The sequence below is a fragment of the Pinus tabuliformis genome, chromosome 5_1 (genome assembly GCF_031772625.1).
Source record: "Pinus tabuliformis cultivar Carrire ecotype Pingquan chromosome 5_1, CPIR1, whole genome shotgun sequence".
Taxonomy (NCBI): domain Eukaryota; kingdom Viridiplantae; phylum Streptophyta; class Pinopsida; order Pinales; family Pinaceae; genus Pinus; species Pinus tabuliformis.
In genome coordinates this window covers 666,056,452-666,074,467 of record NC_142305.1, presented here as the reverse complement: position 1 = coordinate 666,074,467, position 18,016 = coordinate 666,056,452, and positions in this window count along the sequence as shown.

Below are 18,016 nucleotides of genomic sequence, written 5' to 3'. Positions count from 1 at the left end.
CAGACCTTCCCTCCACACCAAGTCAGCCTACCATAATTTCGGTCTCTTCCTAGCAACTTCAACTATGTAGCAACTTACAACAACTGACATCTTCCGACAATAGTGAGACTTGGAAGACTTCGATCTCCCAATCTAGGGCATGAAACAAAGCGAGAGAAACATTAAAAATTCAATTTTATGTGTCTCCATAGACTTCCCCAAACTCGCACTCACTTCGGCTTCCCAACAACAGACTTTCCCAGCTACAAGAGAATTTCACATTTCTGCCTAGGAACAAGATATTTTTTCACCTCTTCCTAGCTACAAATGAATTCAAACTTGTTGATAGAGTGATGCTCCAAATGAATTCGATGTGCTTCCTTTTAGAGGCTTATTGTGGGGTCGAATAGGGTCCTTAGGCCGACATGATGTGGAGGTTACATAATTCATATTTGACTCAATACTTGACCTTTTTACATGATTCAAAAGCCTAAGAAGGGTCTCTTTAAATGTACAATAACTCTATAGACTCAGAATAAATCCTAGAAGTCCTCAATGGGGAATTTAACTAAAACATGGTGACCCAAGCATGAAACCCATGCTTTAATAAGTCACAATAATAATAAAAATTCTTTTCTTTATTATTTTGAAAAGTACATTACATGATGACTCAAGTACATTATTAAAGAGTGAACATAGTTACATTTTCCAACATGAAGAATTATGGACCGCCTGTAGTCAAGAAGAATTAAGGATCTTAATGGTTGCCAATCCTAAAGGAGTATCAAATGCTTATGTTTCTCATCATAAAGGAAAGAGAACAAAGGGATCGAGGAACAAAGTTGACATGTCTAAGATATAGTGCTATCTGTTAACACCCAGGTTGTTCCCTATGACTCCCAAGGGAATACGGCCGGGGTAACCACTAACCAATCTTTGGGTTACAGTTCCTAGCCTAACTGCAACCAGAGAGGGCTCTCTCTATATGATTTGTCTCTGTTATGATGGTGTTTTAGGCTAGCTATTATGCTCAGGTTTTGGTTTATGTTTTGGTTGAAGGATTTCTTTCAGGTCTTACGATGCAGTGTTTAGACAGTATAATACCATTGGGCAATGGAGTCTGGAGTTGTGAAATGATCTGATACGCTGGTTTGGTGGTGCTCAAACTGCAGGGCCTATTGTGTATTTTAAACAGACAAACTAGATCAAATGGTGATGTATGTCGACCAACAGAAAGCAGTTAAGAATTTTCTATTAAGCTGGTGGGTGAAGGTGAGCACACTGCACAGGAGCAAAACTTGAATTCCTGTGACAACGGTCACTGTGATAGATGTATTCTGAAAGTGCAGCAATTAAGAATTACACTTATCTAGATTACAGCTGAAGAAAACATTGATAAACAACACAGATTGAACTCAGGGTACTCAGTGAATAAATCCTGATAGCTATTCTTTTTCTTTGTTGCCTAGTATTGAAAACAGATAACATATATGGATTTTAACAAAACAAATAATTAACAACGAGAGATACAGAGACTTATTGTATGGTGAAATACACAGGGATCCAGCAGTTATCAACAGACACCAGAACGCATCCAACACCTCAGAAATCTGAGAAATTCCATTGCTTTTCTCTATTAACTTCTGAAAAGATTACAGCATAAGAACTTCTTCAGGAGAAATCAACAACAACCCTTGCAATCTTATGCGAAGGGGAATTTATAGAAATGCGTATACAAAATATCTCAGGCATTGAGTCATCTGAGAGAGAAAATATCTTCATTATTACGTTCAGAAAGTAGGCAAGGAGTTATTACAATTTTGAATGCAGCGTAAATGCCCTTTATGTCTGTCAGAGGATTGTTTTGACTTTTGAGAGTCACTGAGTCGGTTGCATTACTCTGTTTTAATTCTGGAAATACGCATTTACTTTTGGCTGCGCAGTGCATTCTCGGGTTTGCCAACTGTGGTCTTCTATTTCTACTTTGTTGGCCGCTACATCCGCTGAGTTGGCTCAGCTTTGATTTATGCTGCATGCTGACTTTGCTGAACTGTGTTTTTTATAAAAATTTGTAATAAAACAGAAATTTGGTGAATGCCTTACTGATTACAAAATTCTCTGTATTGCATCTGTCCACCATTCCTGTGTAGGGAGCTGATGCCTGAGGATGGCCTCCATTGTCTCTTCAGCTTCTGTATATTTGAAAAAATTTGGGGCCACATCAAACAAGTGATTAATTTCATTCATTATAAAAACTAGATTTTCTATCTTACTATAGAAAACCTGTCCTGTAATAGGCCCTGTGTCTTCTGAAATGCTGGCCTTCTCATTTATCTGTGCTGAGGCAAAAACATTTACTCTTTTAGCATACTGTTCATGGGTGAATAATTTCCCTCCGCTGTTCAGTAAGCTAGGGAGTCCTCGACTCTGCAATACCTGAAATTTCTCCATGAACCTATTTGCCTCTGTTTGCATATCCTGGGTTCTTCTGTCCAATGTCTGCACCAGATTTCTAAGAGTAAGAACCCTCTTGATCATTTGAATAGTCTCAGTTCTATTTGTGATTCCAATGGTGGCTAACTGAGAACTTGTTTTGTGGTTAAGCACATTGATCATTCTTGTAGCAACTTCAGGCATATTTCCTAATAAGGCCCTTGATGTTCGGATTTCCTTCTGTGCCTTTGGGATGAGCTCTAGTTGCTCATGGATTGTCTCGATATATGGCCATTGGTTGTTGATGGATTGGCCAATATTGGACCATATCATTGCTCTGATCTCAGATATGATTTTATCTAGCTTGAGCTCATTCTCAAGCTCCTTGATCCTATCTTTAAGGGCTTTGATTTCCCTGGTCTTTTCTCCCACCTCTCTTTTTGTCTTATCATGCCTTTCATTGACCTTGGCCAGCTTATCTCTGGTTTCATGCAGCTCTGTCATCTGAGCTTCCAGGACTTGTATCTCATTCTTTAATTTCTGCATGTCTAGGCTTTGTGCCTGTTCTGTACTTGTAGGTGCTGCTGAAGTGCATGTAGCTGTTTGTTCAGTTTGTTGAGGTGGAGGCACAGTGATAGGAGCAGCATCCTCAAGATTAATAACTTGAGGAGGCTGAGAGGTCTGGCCCTCTTCCCTTTGCTTTAGTGCTGCTTGCAGTGCTGCTTGTGCAGCCTCAGACTCTCCTAATTTCTCTTGTGTCTGCAGGAGCTGCTTATATACAGAAATCAATAAATCTGTGGTGTCCTTCTCCTGTCTTTGTTTGGCTACCTCATCTGTCTGAGGGTGCATGGTGGCTGGGAGTTTCATTTTCTTCCTCATGGCGGCCAAGTCAGCATCCCTCAACTTCAAGAGTTCCTGTACCCCTGACAGATCTTTGGGATCATGCCCAATTTCAATGATTATGTCTTCCAGGGACCTTATTCTGTTGTCCTTTGCCTGGGATGATGCCTTCTCCAGTTCTAGTTGAGAGGCTGTGGCATTGAGACTGCTTTTTAGCTTATAATTTTCCAATGTTTCATCTGCTAATGAGGCATACACCATCTCGCCAGTTTGTTTATGCAGCTCAATTTTATCCATTGGGTGTATGTCTTTGGCCATGACCTCCAGGTTAGTCCTGAGGTAATCCGAGGTAGATTGGGGTTGCAGTGTTGTGGGCATAAAATGGCTCATAATCATTTTGCCTTCACCTACATCAAAAGCAGACATAAGTCTCTGCTGATTGGTAGGAGCCATGTTGAGCAGGTGATTGTACAGTTGTACTTTGATAGGATCACTCCTCCTCTTGATGTCTATAAATTGCTGCTTGATGCTTACTTGTCCTTCTTTTTGCTGGCTGGAGGAGATGACCTCCCCTCCCATAGTCCTGTCCTGTTCCTGCTGGAAGGAACTTGCTGAAGTTTCTCTGCTGGGTGGGTCCATTCCCAATGCTTGTCTTATTGCTATGTCTTCCTCTGAGAAATCATTTAATCTTTGTCTCTTTTCTCCTTGGTCGATAGATGAAGTGAGGGGAGTTTCTCTGTCCCTTTTTCTGCTTAAGTCCTCCTTTTGGGGAGTTTGGAGGACCGAGGTATCAACTGTAGTTTCAGGCCTAGGAGGTATTCTTTGTTGAGCCTGTTGCTCGGTGGTTGTTGGAGTATCAACCTTTCTTTCCTGCTGTAAGGGCTGCTGTCTGCCATGTTGCCCTTCTCCTTGCTGCAGATCTTGTTGCTGTTGTTGCTCTGCCTGCCGCTGTTCTTCTTTGTCTGTCTGCTCTTGAGTCACTGAAGGTGACTGCTTCTTCTCTTGATGTGTCTGCTCTGTCTCCATCTCCTTTTCTTTGCCTCTGCTGGATATGTTCTCAGTGGCCTTGGCAGTTTGTTGCTTGGCAGTTGAGGAGGATTCAGCTGCTCCCGTTTGTGTGGTTGGAAGTGTGAATACCTGTGGACAAAGCTCAAGGTCAGCCAACTTCTTTAGATTCCTTAGTGCCCTCTCGTTCAGCTCTTCTTGTGACAAGGGCTCTTCTAAGGTCCCTCTCCTCCATTTATCTTGGTTTGCATATTTTTCAATGTGAGGGATGCTATGGTGATCATAGGCAGATAACTTATATTTGAGCCTCCTCGTGGATATGAAATGATTAGGGTCATAGGGTACCCATACGAAACTGGTTTGCAGGCCAAGGGCCTCAAGCATTCTCTCTGCTTCCCTCCATCCTTGCTCCCTCTCATTATAGATAATATGGCCAAGTTGGCTTCTGACCTTCAACTGTGCCTTTTTGCCTTTTCCTGAAAAATGAAGCACATCAACTCTGCCAAATTGTCTAAAGTACTCTAGGGCAAATAGCCTCATAGGCACATACTTGGGTAATTTGAAAGGAGATAGATCACACCCATATATCCTGATGACAGTGTGGTTTTGGTAGAAGTACCAGTCCGCAATGCTATAAGATTTGGACAGCTGAAGAATCCTCTGCATGTCATCAATGAGTCTCGGAGGAGGTGAGCTCATCAGCATTGCCATAGTTGGATGGATGAACAAATCCATGAATTCACAGTAAGTATATGGAGACTCAGGTCTAATGTGGAAGACAGATGACCAGTAGACCACTGATCTGGGATTTCCTTGGGCATCCATTCTTTTGATTGAAAAGTGAAACTTCTCATGTTGATGGTATAAGATCAAATGGTAAATGTAGGAGGTGTATCTGAACATCCTATCTCTCCTTAAATTTATCAATTGCTCATGAATCTTGTCTGAAATGTAGGTGGCATAGTCATAACAGATTGGTGACTTGCCAGGAGCAAACATAAGCATCAATACCAGCACAGTTGCATCAATATGCTCAATTGAACTATACCCTAAGATGGGAGAAATCATATCTGCTAGGTCTCTGCCCAGCTCATTGAGGTATACATGAACAATTGGAGGGCCCATCACAATGTTAGTTTTGATGTATAATTGATTAAATTTGACAATTTGAGCATCTATGAGTTTATCCCCTTGTTTTATCAGGTTTATCAGTGATAAAGGAACCAACTTCTTCTGAGGGTTGAAGCAAAGCATGTCTCTGATTGCTTGAGGGGTAACATAGAAAAGTACTGCACCAGATGGGTCAACAACAGCTCTCTGAGAAACATCATATTGTTCAGCACAGAGGTGGATTAGTTCAGGGAATTGGTCGACCTGAGGGAGCTTAAAAATAGGGAGGAAAGAGTCCCATAAGCCCAATATATCTGTCCCATTTTCATGCTTGGCCTTCAACTCATTCAACAGATGAATGTGGAACTTGCTGCTTATAAGCTTTTCTTCTGAAATTTGGTAATCCATATCTGCCAGGGCTTGCCATTTCAAGTCCTTTTGAGGAGCATTCAGAGGTTGAACATTTAGCACTACAGGTGTCTCCATTACACAGGAGGATTTTGAATCAAGTGTAAAGTGATTTTGTTTTGAGCAGGACAGCACAGGGGAATACCTCTGTACCAGGGAGGTTAGATTATCAGGAACAGAGAGGGATTCTAGAAAATAGCAGTTGAAATACTATTTATAGCAACTAGGACCAATGTTTGGCTTTTCCTTGTCTCTCTCAATGGTGAAATTTGGTTTAAATGAGCCTGCCGCGATTGCGCAGACAGAACTTAGTTTTTCAACAGAATGTAGGTAAAACAAAGCTCGGCTGGTGTTTTTCGAGGTGGTAGTTGGAAATTGGAAGCTCTGCAGAGGAATCCACTGGTGAATTTATAAGTTTTAACGTCCTTTAAGCTTTCGGAGTGATTTATAGAGAATTGCAGGCGCACGGAGGGTAAATGATGAAGAATACCTGGTAAAACAGTGAGCAGAGGTCGCATATGCAGGCTGGACTCGTACGCCGGAGGTCTCCTGGTCGATTTAGCAGGTTGACAGCAAGCTCGGACGTGAACCGCATGCAGTAGAGAGAACGAAAAATGAATGAAAAGAACGTAAAAAATGCGATTTTTGGCCATAATATAGACTTTTAGCAATTTGGCGCCTTTTTGCGATGACGTCAGCATGACGTCATTGGTGGGGTCAAGGTCGGATGACGTCATGCTGACGTCATCGGGTGACGTGGCGAGCCCTGATTGGCCCACGGGGATGATGAGGTGGCGGGACAGATCGGCCAATGACTGGAGCGAAAGTTGACGTGGCGGCATAGGTGGCGGTGACGTAAGGCGACGGGGAGCTGACGCGGCGAGGACGTAATGCAAGCGGAATGGGGAAACCGGAAACCGGCAGCGGTTTCGTATCGCACCGCTTACGGTACGGTGGCGGTAATTATCAGTTGTACCTTCGACGCGCTGTGGCGAGGGCGCGTGGCAACGGAGTGACGTACCCAAAATACGGCCGTCGGAAGGTATCAGCCGGACAGAGGATCTGCTCCGATATGGATTCTGACCGTCGGATCTGGAGGGCCTGATCCAACGGCCATCGGGGAGGTGACATGACCAGTGTATACGGCAGCGGGCGGAGGTATAAATACGTGTTTTTGAAAGATTTTTCCAATGTATTTCAAAAATCAAATTGTATGCGCAAACTTTGGTTAGGAAATAGAAAGTGGGTTTTTTGGGAATTTTGGCAGTTTTAAAGGGTTTTCATGGGTAAAAGGGTTTTTATAAGGTTTCTCTTGGCAAAAAATGGTTTGGTGAGTGGAATGACTTGAGGAAAGGGAGGGTAGATGAGTTGTAGGTTCATCCAAGTGGCCAGATGCCACTTTGATCCCTGATATAGGACTTATTGGCTATATTGCCAAGGGGAGAGGTATTTATATAATGCTTGGGGTTTATACACCATGGTGTTAGTACTAATAGGGGAAAGGTAATATAGGGGATTTACATAGTAGAATTAGAGTTAATATGGATGAGAGGGTAAGTGGAGGAGAAACCATTCAGTTTATGTGAAACAAACTTGGTTTTAAGAGTAGATCAAAATGAAAAGATTTTTAGACAAGAAATGTGGCTTCTAAAGATTAAGAACCACCATGAAACCGTAGTCTCTTCCATGAATCTTAGCTGATGGGGGGATGTTAGAAATGAAATTGGAGGGGAATGAGGGAAATTAGTCATGCTTCCTGCTACAATTTGATGAAGAAGAACACCTTTGTCAATTAATTGACTTTGCTTTGATGCCCACAGTTACCATCTCTGCAATGGTAGGGATAACCTTTCTGCAACCCCAACTACTTACCCAGCTACTTGCCTAGCATTTTTATTTCTTCTTGGAGGGTGCACTTGGACTTGCAGACCCTTACTTGCCTTTTCTTTTCTTTGGCTTTTTCTTTTGCTTTTTCTATCTACTTCTACCCTTATCTCTTCCAAGGTCCCAGATTAAGCTGTTGGGAGCCTTTTCTTCTCTACCTGAACTAGTTGTCTACCAAGATTAAGCAGTTTGGACAGACTTCTTTCTCTATTCTATAACTGAAAATTGAAAACATGGCATGATCCAGATTAAACTGTTGGATCATCCACCAAAATTGAAATAAGGTCATCAACATTGAAACACTTTACACACCTTTTGTTCTCTAGGAAATATGGGATCTTTGTGATATCAAAGCAGAGCATATTTGGACTTTCCCTTGCCAATCATGAAATATGAAACCTATTGGTATAGGTATCCAACAGTGGCTCCACATGGGGATGGTTTTTCTTTTGAAAGACCAAGAACAGCAGGTCAGATTGCCTTGCTCTTTGACTGCCCATACCAATCTTGAAATTTGCTGCTTTGATGTGTCAAAATTGTGTGCTTCTTTCTTGGAAGACCTCTGATTCTATTTACCTTTTGTCAACAGTCAATAGACTAAGAAAACTGCAATTTTACAAACTAAACAGAAAATAATATATACATCTGCATATATACAAGGGAACCTCAGGTTGCACTCATGGGAAATAGTCAAAATAATGCTTCAGCATCCTGCCATTGACAGGACCTTCATCCAAGTCAGTTTCAGTTAGACTTTTGAGGAAGTAAGTGTTGTTACCTTGCACTGCTTGGACAGCAAATGGTCCCCTCCATAAGGAATCAAATTTTCCATGTTTTCCTTTTTCTTCTCTCCTTGCATCCCACTTGAGGACTTTATCACCAATGCTGAAATCTTCTGCCTTAGTTCTTCTATCAAAGGCCTTTTTTAATTTTTCTTGTAATATCTGAACTCTGCTGAAAACTTGTTCTCTAGTTTGTTGTAAACAGATTATCTGATTGATCCTCCTTTGCATATCATTTGGCTCTGCTTGACTCTCTTGCAGAAGCTTCATAACAGGCACTCCTAGTGATGAAGGAAATTTGGCTTCTAATCCATAAACTAACTCATATGGGCTGGTCCCAATTGATCTTTTTGTTGTTAGTCTATCTGCCCATAAAGCATTGACTAGTTTCTTATGCCAGTTCTTTTTGTTCTCTTCCAGCACCTTCTTTATGATATTTATTAAGCTTTTGTTTGATGATTCAGCAAGGCCATTTCCTTGGGGATAGTATGCAGTAGAATGGCCCAAAGTAATGTGAAATTTATGGCAGAAGTTCACCATTTTCTTGGATCTGAAAGCAGCAGCATTGTCTGTTATTAATTTGTCTGGACAGCCAAATCTAGCCAGTATATTGTTCTCCAAGAACTGAATAATTATTGAATCATTTGCTTGTCTGCATGGGGCAGCTTCAATCCACTTGGTGAAGTAATCTGTCGCTGTTAAAATCCATCTGTGTTGGCCTGAAGATGAAGGATGAATTTCCCCAATGAAATCCAAGCCCCATTGTTGGAAAGGTCTCTCTGTTGCAATAGGTCTTAAGGGGAGTGGCAGCAACTGTCTTTTGCCCTCAAATACTTGACATTGATGACATGAGGTGGTGAATCTCTTAACATCTGAGAACATGGTGGGCCAGTAGTAACCAGCCCTCAGTATTTTGTCCACAGTGGATTTCCAGTACAAGTGTCCACCACAGTGTCCTGCATGAAACTCCTGCATGATATTGTTAGTTTCATTTTCCATTAAACAGTGCAGCAATATACCTTCGTGGTTTTTCCAAAGCAGATTTCCATCCATCACACAAAATCTTGATGTTTTCATTTTTAAGAACCTACACTTAGTTCTGGAAAGTCCTGGGGGAGCACACAGGTTTTGTAACACATAACAGATATCAGAGTACCAAGGAGATTGTTCAAAGGCTACATTGATCTTTGGAGTCGCCAGCTCTGTTTCACTGTCCAGCTGATTGATATCTAAGGCTTGAAAATTTGTTTCTGTCATTAATTTGGCCAAGCCTTGCCCTTTTATTAGTTTTGTAGGTTTTATCTCAATGTCAAATTCCAAGATACTGGCTATCCATTTTCCTCTTCTGCCTTCTAAGTTTTCCTGGGTGAGAATGTCTTTGACAATAGGACTTGGCACATATGCTATGACATGGGAATAAAGGATATAAATCCTAAAATCCTTAATGGCTTTGACCAAGGCATAGGCTTGTTTCTCCATAATTTGATATTTTAGAGGGGCATCTCTAAGAGCCCTGCTGAAGAAGGCAATAGGCTTCTCATTCCCTTGGTCATCTTTCTGTAATAAAACAGCAGCAATAGTATACTGGGAGGCGAAAGAGAAAATGATAAAGTCTCTGTCAAACTGAGGATTGGTTAACACTGGGGTTTGAGTCAAGGCCAATTTTATACCTTCAAAGGCTTGCTTTGCTTCAACAGTCCACTTTACTTTTGAATCCTTTTTTAACATGTTGTTTAATAATCTGATTAGTTCTGCTAAGTTTGGGATAAACCTTCTTAAAAAGTTGATTTTTCCTAAGAATCCCTGCAACTCCTTGACATTCCTTGGGTGGGGCATTTGTAGGATAGCTTGTATCCTATCTGGATCAATTCTTATGCCATCTTTTGAAATAATGTGTCCCAATAGTTTACCTTCCTCTAAGCCAAATAATGACTTCTTGGGATTTAAGGAAATACGATATTTCCTGCATGTTAGGAAAATCTGTCTCAAATGTTTCAGATGTTCTTGGTCAGATTTTGAAAAGGGTGTAAGATCATCTAAGTAAATGACTAGGAAGTCATGAATCTCTTTTGCAAAAGCAATATCCATTGCTCTTTGAAATGTTGCCCCTGCATTTTTCAATCCAAAGGGCATTTTTACATATTTGAAAGTTCCCCATGGGGTTGTGAATGCAGTTTTGTCTTGGTCATCAGGGTGTACCAAGATTTGATTAAAGCCTGAGAATCCATCAAGCAATGACATCCTTGAAGCCCCCACCACTCTTTGGAGAATGTGATCCATTTTGGGTAAAGGGTAGTTATCTTTGAGTGATACTTGATTTAGATTCTTTAAGTCTACACAAAGTCTAATCTCACCAGTCTTTTTTCTTGTAGGGACTAAGTTGGAAATCCATTCAGAGAATTTGATTGGTGCTATGATGCCAGCTTTGAACATTTTTTGCAATTCCTTCTCAATGGAAGGGAGGAGTACAGGATTGATCCTTCTCAGCTTCTGCTTGAATGGTTTTTGATTAGGCTTGAGGGGAATGGTATGCTGAATGACAGAAGTATCATAGGACTTTAGATCCTCATAACCCCATGCAAAGACATCTTGGAACTCTTTAAAGAGGTCAATGTACTTGGGTTTTTGATCAGGGGGCAAAGAAGCAGACAGCTTTATTACTTTGGGCTTGTCAATGGTACCAATATTGCATTCTTCAATGGCTGCATCTAATGGCTGCATTTTTGGCTTCCTAGGGATGTCATTTGAATCAAAAATGTCCTCTAGCGGGGTAAGGCCTGTTGGAAGGAAATTGTCTTTGAGTTGTATGATTTCAGCTTCAGCGCTGGTCACCTCTTCACAGTCAATTTGGTGAATTTGCTGAATGTTTTCGTTGTTGAAGATGGTTGGATTCAGTAATTGTTTTGCTGTTGTAGGTGATATTGGATGAACCATTTGTTGAAACAGTATTTGTGATTGACTTGCTGACTCAAGTATTTGTGATTGACTTGCTCTGTCAGTGTCAATATTTAATCCTGCAAACTCTTGTTGTAAGGTTAGAAAATTGTTTATTTGCATATCATCCTCAAATACTTGCCATTCTTTAACATTGTTTGGAATGGAGGGTCTGTACTTGACCTCGGCTGTGAAGTAGTTGTTGGTTTCCAGTGGAAATTTGAAAGTGCTGGCAAATGTTGCCAAACTGTGTGCATGGAGATTGTGGCCCCTTGAAATTTTTGTGATAAGGAACTCAGAGAAAGTGTCCAATATTTCAATTACAGCAGACCTGTAAGACCTCAACCTTTTGTCATTGGTGACAAAACTTCCTTTCACTTGTTGAATCACTAGATCAGAGTCTCCCATGATCGAAACCGTAGGAGCTTGTAATGCCTTTACTAGCTTGAGACCTAGTAACAGAGCTTCATACTCTGCCATGTTATTAGTGCATCTAAAGTTTAACCTACAAGCTCTGCCTTCTGCATGGGTTTTCTCTTTGTTATGTATCCAAACTCCAGCTCCTGCCCCTAACTTGTTGACTGAGCCATCAAATTCTAAGACCCACAGGATTTCTTGCTTGACAGGAGATTTAAAGATCTGTTCATGGGATGGCAATGTAAGCAGGAGTTGGGGTTTCTTCTCTAGCTTGTGTTCTAGGACAGTTTCATCACTGGATTGAAAATCTTTGACAACTAGAGGAGGGGTAGTGTCCCGTGCTTGACTGATCGATGTTTTATGGGTGGAACTTCCTTGATTAATGTTTTGTTCTTGCATGAGTGTTTTGGTCCTAATGTCATTGTTTGAGAGGCTTGCGCTGTCATTGAAGAGAATGAACGAATCTATGTCTGAATGGACAACATATACAGGAAAGTTTTGAGGCTTTTCCTCACTGCTGACCATGTATTTCATGAGTGTTTCTCTGTAGAGTCTCTTTGGTTGCCCAAAGACAGAGATGGTGGCATATGACATATCTAATTGCAGGGAGCCTTGGAGTTTAGCTCCCCATGATCTTGATAACAACATCCCATATTTAGGTGGGATATCAGCGACTACAACATCCATTAGAATGGTTTTGTTGGGGTATTGAACGAAAGACACACATAAATCTTTTATTAGACCTAAACACTTGACTTGGCTGGAGTCAAAGGAAAACAGGTCCTTGTATGGTCTTGTTATATCCAAATTCAATCTTTCCATGACTGCTTTTGGCATGAGGTTATGAGAGGCACCTGAGTCAAACATCGCATTATGCAGTATTTTGTCATGAATATGCAAGCTGACATAAAAAGGTAATATCCCTGTAACTACTGTTTTTCCATCTACCTCTGGGCCAAACAGTAATTCCGGAGTGTCATCTAACACATTTACATCATCTTTGCTATTAGTGAGTTGAAGGGATTTCTTAATCTGTTGCTTATAGATGTCATGCTTGGCTAGTTCTGAGAGGGGAATTGCTATCTTTAGCTTGCAAATCTCTGTGCCTAGGTCAAAAGGTTTATCAGCTTGGGTTTTGGAGTTATGGATAGCAGCCCTTTCTTTGCTCATTAAATCTTCTTGTTGGTTTTCATCTTGACTTTGAGACCTGCCCCTTTTACTCATGTCTTGAGGGGTAATATCTAAATCAGGGTGAGAGGACGACGTTGCCATAGGCTGATGTAGTGGTGACAAAAGTTTGGTGACCTCTTCAACCACTATTTCTTCTGTAGGAAAGTTTGTTTTGTCATTAGGTTCTGTGACTATGGTTCCTTTAGACTGCTGTTTATCCTTTATCTTTTCAGGCTGATTTACATTTACAGTCCTACTCCTTAGCTTGTACTATTTATGAACTTCATAGACAGCACTATCATATCCTTGTTTAAAATCAAAGGATTCTCCTGATTTAGTTTGGAATATTTTGATTTCATCGTCCTCATGATCCTCTTGTGTTAAGAAAACTTGGCTTTTACCATCTAGACCCATTAGATTAATCTCAGGGTCTTCATTGGGTTCAGTTGATGTTGAAGTTTCTGCATAATTTTCTTGGAAAGGGGGTCTAATGTCTTGGTCAGCACTTGTCCTACCAATGTTTTGGTTTTGAGTTCTCCTAAAATTCGGATTTCTAGGAGGGTTGTTTTGTGGTGCTTCCCATGATGACTTTCTTTCAACCGATTCCACTCTTTCACCCAATCTCTTCATGCTATTTAGTATTGCATCCAGCTTTTGATCAAAGCCCGAGGGTTCTTCTTTGAAGGCAGTCCTTTTTTCCAACTTTGCCCTGTTTCTTTTGGCAATTAGGTTAGCTTCCACTGTGACGGCAACCCTTTGAGCTTCTTCAAGGGTTGGAGGATCTCTTTCCTTCAATTGATAGGCCATATCAGGGTCAAAACCATCAGGGAATTTATACAGGGCTAAATCAGGAGGGGGCCTTAAGTTCTGTGGGATAGCATTATATACATTGTTAAAACTAGCACAATATTCCAAAACTGTCTCCTGGGGACCTCTCTTAATAGTGTCATATTCACCAAGTACGTGGAGAGGATCTTTCTTCTTCTCCCATCTGTCAGTAAAAGCTTCGTAAAGCTGATCAGGAGTTGTAATGGAGTTTGCATTCAGGGATCTGAACCAAGTTCTAACATCCCCAGTTAAGCTTTGAACAAAAATTCTCATTCTGACACTGTCATCATCTATTTCATAGGTCTCAAAGTGGTCTTGCATCTTCTTAGCATGCTGGATAGCTGTTAGAGAGCCATTTGAGTCAAAATATGAGATTTTGCTTTGATAATCTTGAGGTAAAGCCGCAGCATTAGCTGGTATCTGCAGAGGTGCATACCTGTTAGCCATATTTATGAGGTTCAGAGGGTTAATAGGAACAAACGGGACAGCAGGGATCACTGGTATAACAGGGTTAATGGGATGAGTAGCTAGTGGGAGACTGGTTAAAGGAGTATGTGCAGTGGATGAAGATGTGAGAGGAGGACTTTGCGATGTTGATGGTGAACTAGGGGAACTAGGGGTGGACCGGAAAAGAACTTTGCAAGGAGTGGGAATGAGGCTGGGATGATCCGAACTTATATTTGCATCAGCAGGCTCCTCCTGCTTTTGCTGTCTCCGGATGTTTCTTCGGATGGTATTTGGATTATCAACAATGATGGGTGGATTAGGGTCAGGATTTGCCCTAGTATACCGTGGATTTTTCTTAGGAGCCAGCTTCCAACCTGTTTTTTTTTTTGGGATTTTGCAGGAAGTTTTTATATTTGCAAGGACTAGATGAAGATTTTGGAATGGCTATATATTCTCAAAGCTAAGACGAAGATTCCCCAAACAAGCTCCTCCTTAAAGCTGTTAATGTGATGCAGAAGCAGTTCTAAGGTCTCTTGGCTGGTTTCAGGCTTGATGGTAGCTTTGTAAGACAGATAGTAATTGAAAAAATCCTAAGAACTCCCCAGCGGAGTCGCCAATTATGTTAACACCCAGGTTGTTCCCTATGACTCCCAAGGGAATACGGCCGGGGTAAGCACTAACCAATCTTTGGGTTACAGTTCCTAGCCTAACTGCAACCAGAGAGGGCTCTCTCTATATGATTTGTCTCTATTATGATGGTGTTTTAGGCTAGCTATTATGCTCAGGTTTTGGTTTATGTTTTGGTTGAAGGATTTCTTTCAGGTCTTACAATGCAGTGTTTAGACAGTATAATACCATTGGGCAATGGAGTCTGGAGTTGTGAAATGATCTGATACGCTGGTTTGGTGGTGCTCAAACTGCAGGGCCTATTGTGTATTTTAAACAGACAAACTAGATCAAATGGTGATGTATGTCGACCAACAGAAAGCAGTTAAGAATTTTCTATTAAGCTGGTGGGTGAAGGTGAGCACACTGCACAGGAGCAAAACTTGAATTCCTGTGACAACGGTCACTGTGATAGATGTATTCTGAAAGTGCAACAATTAAGAATTACACTTATCTAGATTACAGCTGAAGAAAACATTGATAAACAACACAGATTGAACTCAGGGTACTTAGTGAAGAAATCCTGATAGCTATTCTTTTTCTTTGTTGCTTAGTATTGAAAACAGATAACATATATGGATTTTAACAAAACAAATAATTAACAGCGAGAGATACAGAGACTTATTGTATGGTGAAATACACAGGGATCCAGCAGTTATCAACAGACACCAGAACGCATCCAACACCTTAGAAATCCGAGAAATTCCATTGCTTTTCTCTATTAACTTCTGAAAAGATTACAGCATAAGAACTTCTTCAGGAGAAATCAACAACAACCCTTGCAATCTTATGCGAAGGGGACTTTATAGAAATGCGTATACAAAATATCTCAGGCATTGAGTCATCTGAGAGAGAAAATATCTTCATTATTACGTTCAGAAAGTAGGCAAGGAGTTATTACAATTTTGAATGCAGCGTAAATGCCCTTTATGTCTGTCAGAGGATTGTTTTGACTTTTGAGAGTCACTGAGTCGGTTGCATTACTCTGTTTTAATTATGGAAATACGCATTTACTTTTGGCTGCGCAGTGCATTCTCGGGTTTGCCAGCTGTGGTCTTCTATTTCTGCTTTGTTGGCCGCTACATCCGCTGAGTTGGCTCAGCTTTGATTTATGCTGCATGCTGACTTTGCTGAACTGTGCTTTTTATAAAAATTTGTAATAAAATAGAAATTTGGTGAATGCCTTACTGATTACAAAATTCTCTGTATTGCATCTGTCCACCATTCCTGTGTAGGGAGCTGATGCCTGAGGATGGCCTCCATTGTCTCTTCAGCTTCTGTATATTTGAAAAAATTTGGGGCCACATCAAACAAGTGATTAATTTCATTCATTATAAAAAATAGATTTTCTATCTTACTATAGAAAACCTGTCCTGTAATAGGCCCTGTGTCTTCTGAAATGCTAGCCTTCTCATTTATCTGTGCTGAGGCAAAAACATTTACTCTTTTAGCATACTGTTCATGGGTGAATAATTTCCCTCCGCTGTTCAGTAAGCTAGGGAGTCCTCGACTCTGCAATACCTGAAATTTCTCCATGAACCTATTTGCCTCTGTTTGCATATCCTGGGTTCTTCTGTCCAATGTCTGCACCAGATTTCTAAGAGTAAGAACCCTCTTGATCATTTGAATAGTATCAGTTCTATTTGTGATTCCAATGGTGGCTAACTGAGAACTTGTTTTGTGGTTAAGCACATTGATCATTCTTGTAGCAACTTCAGGCATATTTCCTAATAAGGTCCTTGATGTTCGGATTTCCTTCTGTGCCTTTGGGATGAGCTCTAGTTGCTCATGGATTGTCTCGATATATGGCCATTGGTTGTTGATGGATTGGCCAATATTGGACCATATCATTGCTCTGATCTCAGATACGATTTTATCTAGCTTGAGCTCATTCTCAAGCTCCTTGATCCTATCTTTAAGGGCTTTGATTTCCCTGGTCTTTTCTCCCACCTCTCTTTTTGTCTTATCATGCCTTTCATTGACCTTGGCCAGCTTATCTCTGGTTTCATGCAGCTCTGTCATCTGAGCTTCCAGGACTTGTATCTCATTCTTTAATTTCTGCATGTCTAGGCTCTGTGCCTGTTCTGTACTTGTAGGTGCTGCTGAAGTGGATGTAGCTGTTTGTTCAGTTTTTTGAGGTGGAGGCACAGTGATAGGAGCAGCATCCTCAAGATTGATAACTTGAGGAGGCTGAGAGGTCTGGCCCTCTTCCCTTTGCTTTAGTGCTGCTTGCAGTGCTGCTTGTGTAGCCTCAGACTCTCCTAATTTCTCTTGTGTCTGCAGGAGCTGCTTATATATAGAAATCAATAAATCTGTGGTGTCCTTCTCCTGTCTTTGTTTGGCTACCTCATCTGTCTGAGGGTGCATGGTGGCTGGGAGTTTCATTTTCTTCCTCATGGCGGCCAAGTCAGCATCCCTCAACTTCAAGAGTTCCTGTACCCCTAACAGATCTTTGGGATCATGCCCAATTTCAATGATTATGTCTTCCAGGGACCTTATTCTGTTGTCCTTTGCCTGGGATGATGCCTTCTCCAGTTCTAGTTGAGAGGCTGTGGCATTGAGACTGCTTTTTAGCTTATAATTTTCCAATGTTTCATCTGCTAATGAGGCATACACCATCTCGCCAGTTTGTTTATGCAGCTCAATTTTATCCATTGGGTGTATGTCTTTGGCCATGACCTCCAGGTTAGTCCTGAGGTAATCCGAGGTAGATTGGGGTTGCAGTGCTGTGGGCATAAAATGGCTCATAATCATTTTGCCTTCACCTACATCAAAAGCAGACATAAGTCTCTGCTGATTGGTAGGAGCCATGTTGAGCAGGTGATTGTACAGTTGTACTTTGATAGGATCACTCCTCCTCTTGATGTCTATAAATTGCTGCTTGATGCTTACTTGTCCTTCTTTTTGCTGGCTGGAGGAGCTGACCTCCCCTCCCATAGTCCTGTCCTGTTCCTGCTGGAAGGAACTTGCTGAAGTTTCTCTGATGGGTGGGCCCATTCCCAATGCTTGTCTTATTGCTATGTCTTCCTCTGAGAAATCATTTAATCTTTGTCTCTTTTCTCCTTGGTCGATAGATGAAGTGAGGGGAGTTTCTCTGTCCCTTTTTCTGCTTA